The sequence below is a fragment of the Sinocyclocheilus grahami genome, unplaced genomic scaffold (genome assembly GCF_001515645.1).
Source record: "Sinocyclocheilus grahami isolate Dianchi unplaced genomic scaffold, SAMN03320097.WGS_v1.1 scaffold680.1, whole genome shotgun sequence".
Taxonomy (NCBI): domain Eukaryota; kingdom Metazoa; phylum Chordata; class Actinopteri; order Cypriniformes; family Cyprinidae; genus Sinocyclocheilus; species Sinocyclocheilus grahami.
Window position 1 is genome coordinate 664,706 of NW_015505859.1, and position 9,284 is coordinate 673,989.

Here is a 9,284-nt window from a genome sequence, read left to right on the forward strand (position 1 = left end):
TATATATATATACAGTATATATATATATATATATTATTTAAAGAAATCTCATAAAATCCAATCATAACAAATGAACAAATGAAACAAAGTGTCACTCTTGATAGCTACACCCACTGTGAAATCTCGTTGGTTCAAAATCCCACTCCTGTACATTAAGCATCAAGTAAAACCAAGTGTCCAAGGTTATGGACAGACAAACTGGTTGTCAATTTGTTGCATCACTACTGGTTAGGAAAAATAAAATTAAAAATGAAAGTGAATAAATAATTTTGGTCTTGGAAGATTTTGATGAGAAATAAGTCTATAGCTGCGTCCTCAGGAGGTCACATTTATCGGCCACATGCTGCATCGAAGCGGACTCATTTAAGAGAAATAACTGTTAGATTGCAATGTAAGAAGAAATTACTGTATTTTACACCTTACTATGAATAAGAGGCCATTTTATTATGGTTACTTTTCTCAAATAAGACATTATTGATGACTCATGCAGCCTACAAATGTGACCTCCACAGGACACAGACTCTGAAATGAGATGCAGCTTTTGACTGACATTTGATTGCATTTTTTGATATCTTGACAAATCTGACAAATCTCTTCTGAAATGCTCTTAAAAATAAAGGTTCCAAAAGGGGGGCTTTTGCAGTGATGCCAAAGAAGAATCATTTTGGGTTTTTGTGGAATGGAAAGGTTCCATGGATGTTAAAGATTCTTCATAGAACCATAGTTGCCTATTAAGAACCTTTATTTTTAAGAGTGTAGAAGAGACTCATGTGTGATTACAGGAGTCTTTAGCTCAGGAGAAGCATTTGATTTGCAAGAGACTTAAGCAAAATCTTCTCTTGCTCTCCATTTAATCTCAATACTGTCTAGGAGAAACAACTGAAACCATCTAGAGGTTTAATTTGTGATGTTTCTCTCCCAATTGCTGAATACTGCAGTCCATCAAATCAGACAAGAGGAGCAAATGTGTCAGGCCGGCGTGTAAGACCAAAAGCTCACTGCACATTATAGGTGATATTAAGTATTCTGAAGACTGAAGCAGTCAGGTGGCAGGATCTTAAAAGTTTAAACAGCAATTCAGACTCCATTATCTGCCGTCATCTTTGTGTTTTATCAGCCCTGCAGAAGTGCAGGCCGGTGAGAATGCATTATCTTTGACTCAGCAAACCTCAAGCACTGCTGATGTTTTACATGCTAGAGGCTCACACACACACTTACAATACAACACACAGACCACAACCATCCACTGAGGGTGAATTTAAGGGTCAGTCTGAGTCTAATTTTAAATGCTGCTCTGATTTCTAACATCTGCTCTGGGGAATCTTCCCTAAACTCAGTGGGCGGCAGTGTCACTGGACAGGACAAATGTTCAGTGGCACATTACAGCAGTATTCGCCAACCCATTTTACTTCTGTATTGTTACATATTTCTGAGTGCAACAGGGTATTCAGTGAATACAAATGGACAAGACTTCACTTTATCCATTAGATGTTAATTGCACTGTTAAAAGTGGGCAGAATAGCATCTGCTGAATATTAATCAATAGACCGCACTCGCGATGAGAAGTGCGCTATAATTTTTAGCATTCATTTTATTTTATCCGCCTGGATCTTTGAATCTCATTCAACAAAATAGACTATCTTTACTCAAGTCATTTTATTCATTTGAGCGGAGTTAAATTAAAATATTATATTTTTAATAGCCAAATTCCCTGAGATACTCCAATTAGGTATCATTGTAATGCATCCAATGACTAATTATGACAAACAAAAAAAATTATGATCTCCAAGTCCCTGCTGCATTTTCTAATCCAAATCTTTCGCTCATTTGTCACGTGACAGATGCAAAAATGAAAAGTTCATGAGCAACCCATCACTAGCCCGCACAGCCTAAAAGGAAATTAATATCACAAGTGGAGAAAGTTATTACATTTTAATGAAAGATTACAAATAAAAAATAATTTTTTTAAAACTTTTTTTGGACATTCTTCATTTAGAATAATGTGCCTTAAGGAATCTGGTATAATAGGATCAGGAATGTGTTGTTAGAAAAAAAACTGGTCTATTTAATTTTCACGTTGACTTTGAAGCTGAAATCTGCTACTAGCATCACCAAAAAGAACTGCAAAATAATGACAAAATAATTCACACAGTTTTCTAGAATACTACCTCCACTGGAGTGTTCTGGGTTGGTCGATCCAACAAATAGCCCTGCCCAAAACCTTTAAAACAAGTCGCTTACCAAGGCTGCATTTATTTGATCAAAAAATACAGTAAAAACAGCAATATTCTGAAATATTATTACAATTTAAAATTACTATTTTCCATATGAATATATTTTAAAATGTAATTTAATTCCTGTGATGACAAAGCTGAATTTTCAGCATCATTACTCCAGTCTTCAGTGTCACATGATCCTTCAGAAATCATTCTAATATGCTAATTTGGTGCTCACGAAACATTTCTTATTAACAGTTGTGCTGATTAAAGTGTCCCTATTATGGGTTATGAAAGGTTCATATTTTGGTTTTGGGAGTCCCCAACAACAGGTTGACATGCATGCAAGGTCAAAAAACACTTTCATTGTCTTATAATATGCATTTATTTTTTATCTTACTTGCTCAACGACTCCCAAACGATTCAATCAACATTTAATTGGTCCAAATCCCTCCTTTGCGTGATGCTAATCTGTGGTGATTGGTCCGATTGGTCTCATTTTCATTTCATCTTGTCTGTAATGCCTGATAAAGCAGCGTTTGTGAGCGCAGTGCTGCTTTGTGTACAGCGTATTTCGGGAAACCGCTATTTTTACTGCTTCAAAAGCAGCATCTAGTGGCAAAGAATGAATTAGCATTTTCATTCAGACCAACTGAAAAGACCAACAAGTGGGCAGGCAATATGCTAATGTTTCATGTTGACGTCAACATGAGGCTTGGGATTGGTTTTAAAAAACGAATCGTTTCAATGATTCAGAGTCGACTCTTTCTTTTGAGAGACATTAACTTTATACACGGTGCACTTTCAGATTTAAAACTTTGCATGATGTTTTCATTCACTTAGAGCTCTGTTACACGCTGCATGAAAGGTAATTTTCAAAAATCCATAATAAGGGGCGCTTTCATAATTTTGTGGAAATCGAGATAAATCATTTTCAGGATTCTCTGATAAATAGAAAGTTTAGAAGAACAACATTTATGTAAAATCTTTTGTAATTTTATAAATGTTTTACTGTCAATTTCGCTCAATTTACTGCATCCTTACCATATAAAACTATTAATTTCATTATAAAAAAAGTCAAACTGAGCTCAAACATTTGAACAATAGTATAGTGTACAGTTGTCTCTGCATATTAAACTAAAAAGTACACTGAAGTGTGACTTTTAAAATCATATTCAGAGCATTTTCTCTTGGGCTCTTCACTAAACCCAGTGAACAGGACAGATGCTAAGTGGCACATCATGACACATTTAATACTCTTTTACCAGATGAAACCAAATGGACAGTCACACAAACACAGGCTGGAATATAAACAGCACACATGTACAGAAAATCCCTCTTTTTGGCAGAGAAACAGTCCAGCATCCTCTGAGTTAAATGTGAAGCTCAACCACTTTCTTACGCAGCTCTGACTCAGGCAGTGCTGTTTTAAGCTTTCTAATGCCGAACATCTGATCCAATCAAACCGCAGAAAAACCCAAGTTTCCATTACATTAAAGCCCTATGGCCCAAACTGCCATTACATTAGACAACAAATCAAATCTCGTCATGTCTATATTCAGTGCTGTTTGACAGAATACACACCAATTCATCTTAATCGTACCAGTAACACATAATTTCGATTGAATTAGGTCAACGGTGAGTGAATTGTGTGCAGCTTCCTACATTGTCATAACCTTTACCCCCCAATAACCCAATTTGCCTGTATTGGTACTAACAACAGAAAAAAAAATTATGATTTTTTTTCTGGGAAATTAGGATGATTCTATTTTTTTTTTTTTATATTTGTAATTTGTCAGTTCCTAATAATGCTACTAATCACTAGCAATTTTGCTATTCAACGAAATTATCTTGGTGACAAATCAACAGAATTTTGTGTATTTGGTTTCTGTATTCTGTACTTTATTTTCCTGCGCTCAAACCTGCCAATCTAAAGGATCAAACGCCGTGTATAGCGTTTGAGGTCATTTGTGAATTATCATAGACTTATAGTCTAAATACAACAATTTGCAACTGTTACTATTATTACACTTGTATACAAAACTTTGTATTATGCTTGTTATAGAGTGTGTGAAGTCCCATGATGCGGTTGTCACGGCGACCGTTACAGCCCTACTATGCAATGATGTTGTTCCCTGACATCCAGACTGAACAGTGTTTTCTCTACATGTGTCCGTGTTGTTGTTGCTCAGCAATGGCATGGACGCAATGTTGTCTGGGGGTTTGGCAAAAGGAGAGTGGGACTGTGGCAGTGCTTGGGGTGGTGAATGGAATGATATTCCTGACAATTTTCAAATAGAATAGCCTGTGTGTGTGTTCACTTGACTGATTGACTGAGAGACTTCCAGTATTGTCAGCAGAACAGTAGGTTCTTCAGGGCAATCAATTCTGTTTAATTACTTTCCCTGGACCTGTCCATCACCTTCACTCTTAACACCACACACACTGGCACTCATATGGCTACTGGCCTCTTAACAAACACACACACCGTCACTGATAAACTCAAAGAAAGGCCTTATCTTCAAATCATCAATCCTCTACTCAATCACTGCCAACCCTTCAACATGCTTTCAGAGAGATCTGCCTCCACCTTTTGGCTGTCCTGTGATATTTTGAGGGGAAATATGCTCGTTTTTTTGCTCTGATTTTCTGCAAGTACCTTCCAACAGCTTCTGCTTAATCTCACATCTTTATTGATTGGATTAAAATAAGGAAGTATTTCCTCAGGGATCATGGTTTGGCCACACTGCAGGGGCCTGACAAAATGTGCAAAAAGGCAGAGGAAAACAGAGAGCTGCAATCACGAAAAAAGTGAAAATCTGCAGTTATTTCCATAGACAGTTATTTCTACCTGTTCTTACCTTTAAAGGTCACATATTTTACACCTTTCTGGAGTTTTATTTTAAGTCTTGATGTCCTTAAGAATATATCAGCCAATGGTGTGACCTCACGTAATCCAATTGATTCATGACATTTTGACTTGAGGATTGCAATAAAAAAAGCATCACAAACTCACAGCCTTTCACAAAAACTCTTGCATAATTCGCAGTTTTTGTCTTAAATATAATACACATATACATTCATAAATACAAGGAAAAGTTAATGCCTATATCTTAGGTCCTGCAACCATTTCTCAATTTTCAGTCTTCACCATTTCCTCAGAATTAATCTAATAACCTACTTGCCTTTCACTAGTCATTGTAAATTGTTCTGTGTTGTCACAAATGAATAAATAATAAATACATATGTATAAATTATATTATTTAATATATATATATATATATATAATTATATTTATTAGAATTGTATGTTATAAAGTTTTATTTATATTAATACTTAAGATATTTGTCTATTTCTTAATAAATATATAATCTACATCTTTATAATAAAATATATTTTATATTCATATATAATTATATTTATTAGAATTGCATTTTATAATACTATTATTTGTATTAATTACTTGTATCATATTTTTATATTTAATATACATATTTTACAAATATTTTATAATTTTATAATGGTTGAATTATAGTATGTCACAATACAGAACATAGCTTAAAATTTCACTTCAAAAACTTTTAATTTAAAAGTATCTTTAATGATGAAAACTAGTTTAAAAAGTCTAGTGCAACAATAAAGAGGCAATCTCACAATTATGAGGGTTAAATGAAACATTGTCTATCCATATATTCTCTACTTAGTCTAACCTATCTGGCCAATCTATCTGTCTGTGACTATTAACACAAAAGAGAGCCACTATAATCACAAACAGACACTTCAACCCCTTCTCCATCTCTATGCAGTTTGGATACCGGACGTGACCCACTAACCCTCTTCAGACGCGAGATCGCAAACGAGCGCGCGTAGACAAACAGGCGCACACACACAAAGACTGACCATTACAAACGATCAGCACGAATTTAACTCTCTCGGGAGCTGCAGTGCGCTATATATATCGATGCTGTCTACCTTACCCACATACAGTCGGCTGCGTAATGCTGCCTTTCCGTGCGTAACGGGTTACGGGACATCAAGATATAAGCTTCAAGATGACAGAGTAAGAGTAGACTGGGTTTATTTCCTGACACGTCAGGGGTCCTGTGAAGGAGACCACCACCGAGTAAACGAGTGTGAACAACTGAGCCGTGTGTAAATGTGATTTAAATCACCTCGTTCTGTCACTTCCACTGCTGTCAAGGTCAGACGTCCTATTGTATCATGTCACCGTATCAATTACAACATCTTCACTTAAATCATCCGAGGGATATAAATCTCAGTAAAGGCATCCAGTTCCAGGCTTACACGCACACACCTTTTTAACAGGTAGAGAAAGGACAAGTGATCATTTAGGGCGTCTTGTGTCTCGTCTGGCACTGGGATGTCTGGTTGTCTGACGCCTATATTCCCACTATTTCATTATGATAGTTGGGCTAATAGATCAGTAAGCAATCGCATTGCATCGTCAGACATAAAACTGCATGCATTTAAGATGCATCATCATTTGCAACCATAGACTATGCATAAGGCTGCTATTAAAGTAAGATACTCTGCAGCTGTTCGAAGCATCGTAGCTCTGGTTTTGCCTTAAATACAGCCTGTGTCTAACACATACAGTGGGTCCTTGTGTTTAAGGCACCGTGGAGTAAAACACACACACATACACAGAGAGCCTGAATCGCAGCCATATTATCCCCAGCCTCCCAGAGCAGTAACCATGACAACAGGATGGCTGGGAGACACTGCGCTCTCTCAAAAGGCTTCGGCTGGTGCTTTCTTCCTTCCAAAATAGACCCCAGAAGCTTTTCAAGAGCACCTCGTCCTCCATATAAAATAGAAGGGGTCTCTCTCTCTCTAGCATTTAAAACCACCCAGGCCATATATTTAACCTAAGAACACGTTGCATTTTCATGCATACTACAGAGAAAAATAACTGCCGGCATTGCAAACGCATGCAACTTAAAGTGTAAGCTTTAAATGTTCATAAAAGAGTAAAAGCATTGACGTGAGCATACCATCCGTTTGTGATGCATCGCATGCGTTAACCCAATTATAAACGTCCCAGATTAATATATGATATATAAGATACTCACCACCAAAAAAAAAATGTGCAATACAAATCCCTCTTGCAAATGAAGCAATTTTGGCAGCGCGCCTCGTCTCCCTATATCATCCAAGCGGATCGATTTGCTGTTTTTAAGGTAGAAGCTGTGTAAAAGGCTTAACAGAACCGAGTCTGACACCTGCCGTTTCCTCTCGCCACCGCGTGGACAGCGCACAGCGACCGACAGACCGACCGGCTGCGCGCAAGAGCTCGGTTGTGTGTGTGAGTGAGCGCGCGAGCTGCGGCGGCTGTCTCGTGCCCCCGCGACGCGCTGGACGAGCAGCAGTTCAGACTTTCCACATCAATAATACATTATAAAGCACAATTAACGCGCACGGGGGTTCTAAGAGAATATTCAGACTCATTGGTCTTATATGAGCCATCATGACAATTCAAAATCAATATGGCAGAGGGAAAAGGCATTTTCAAATAATGTTGGCTTTCATTTCAACAAAATTTAGGGCATTGGAATATGAGCAGGTGATCTGACATGTTTTACTGTCTCTTGAGAGATATTAAAATGTTTACATATATATATATATATATATATATATATGTAAAACACAATAATAATAATAATAAACTGTATAGTAGTTCATTTAAAATCCTGAATGTTTTCTCAAATAAAATGTCTTGATTTTTAGACAGGCATAAGTACTGGTAAGTTTACGGACATTTCCTTTTTACTCTAAAACACAACACAATACTTTGCGTGATTCAAAATATGGAGAATCGTCTGTGAAAAATCAATACAGACAATTCCTACATCATACCCTATTTTTATGGACTTTTATGGACTCTTGTTTTTTTTTGCCTTAAAAACAAGTTTTAACTTGGCCATTAAAAGTAACATTGTTACTGTCCTGTGATGTTACCCTTTTATTCCATTCTGTTCACTAGTGTACCAAACATCTTTCACAAACATATGATGATATTGGAATATTCATAAAAATTAGCATAACTTAAAGTTTTGAATAATGTACCTAATTGACAACTTGACTTATTTACTCTAAAGGCTTACTTACAGTTATCTACTTATAGATATAGTGTGACAACTAGCCCTGTTCTCGCATTCTCCTCCTACAAAAAGTGGCATTTGCATATAATGTTGTTTAAAACCCTTTTGTAATAGATAGAAAACATCTGATATTCTACCTGTGACTAAGAGTGGGAAACACTGATGGTCTGCACTTTAATTAAGCAATAAGGTATGAGAGACCATGCTATACTGTGAAAAAGTCCCAGCTAAAGGTGCTCTTATATTCTTAACTAGCCTGTAAATACCTTATGTGTGATTGTGTGACAACTGCAATTTAGGATGCTGTATCTCTGTGCATGTCAGAGGAAGAGCAATGGTGTTGAAACGTCACTAACGCAATCAAATCTGGTCATTGGGAACTGTCAGTTTCTGATAAACCCATATATTAGATTTTAATGGGCAGGTCTCTCCTCTTTGTGTGTAATTTGCATTTTGCACCAGAGCATAAAAATGAGCCCGTGAACACCCACACTGTCATCCTGATGTTCATTCAAAGAGAAACGGGAAAGTAAACCAGTATTAAAGAGAGAGGAAAAAAAGAAAAACATACCATTCACTTGTTCTAATGGTACTTCAGGGACCTGACGGTGGGTTTATGGGCTCTGCTTGTGTAGTTGAGTGAGATAAAATGAAAATTGTGGGATCAGGACGACTACAACAGCAGACCCCCAGACACTGTCAATCTTAATCACTTATTCATTAGACTTCCACCCTCTTCCTCGGCCATCCCTTCATCCCATGGGATCCGGTGGAGGCAGGTTGGGGGGCGGGTGGGACATCCCAGCTCGACAGCAGGAGGAATCCTGAAGGAGTGTCCGTGTTAGGAATGTCACAGGAAGGTGGAGTGTCCTATACAGAAATGGGGGATGAGAGGAGACAAAACAGAGGTGTTTTTTGGGGGGGAAGGGTGAGAATGGAAGAAAGG

At 37.2% G+C, this 9,284-nt stretch overlaps 1 protein-coding gene across 1 annotated transcript in view; it reads right to left on the reverse strand.

Annotated features, from left to right (window-relative positions):
- LOC107559287 (PH and SEC7 domain-containing protein 2-like) overlaps positions 1-7,471 on the reverse strand; it is a 37,384-nt gene extending 29,913 nt beyond the window's left edge. The window contains exon 1 of the mRNA XM_016243043.1: positions 7,310-7,471. The gene's annotated coding sequence lies outside the window, so the exon portion shown is untranslated. The remainder of the gene's footprint in view (positions 1-7,309) is intronic.
- Positions 7,472-9,284: the final 1,813 nt, after the last annotated feature.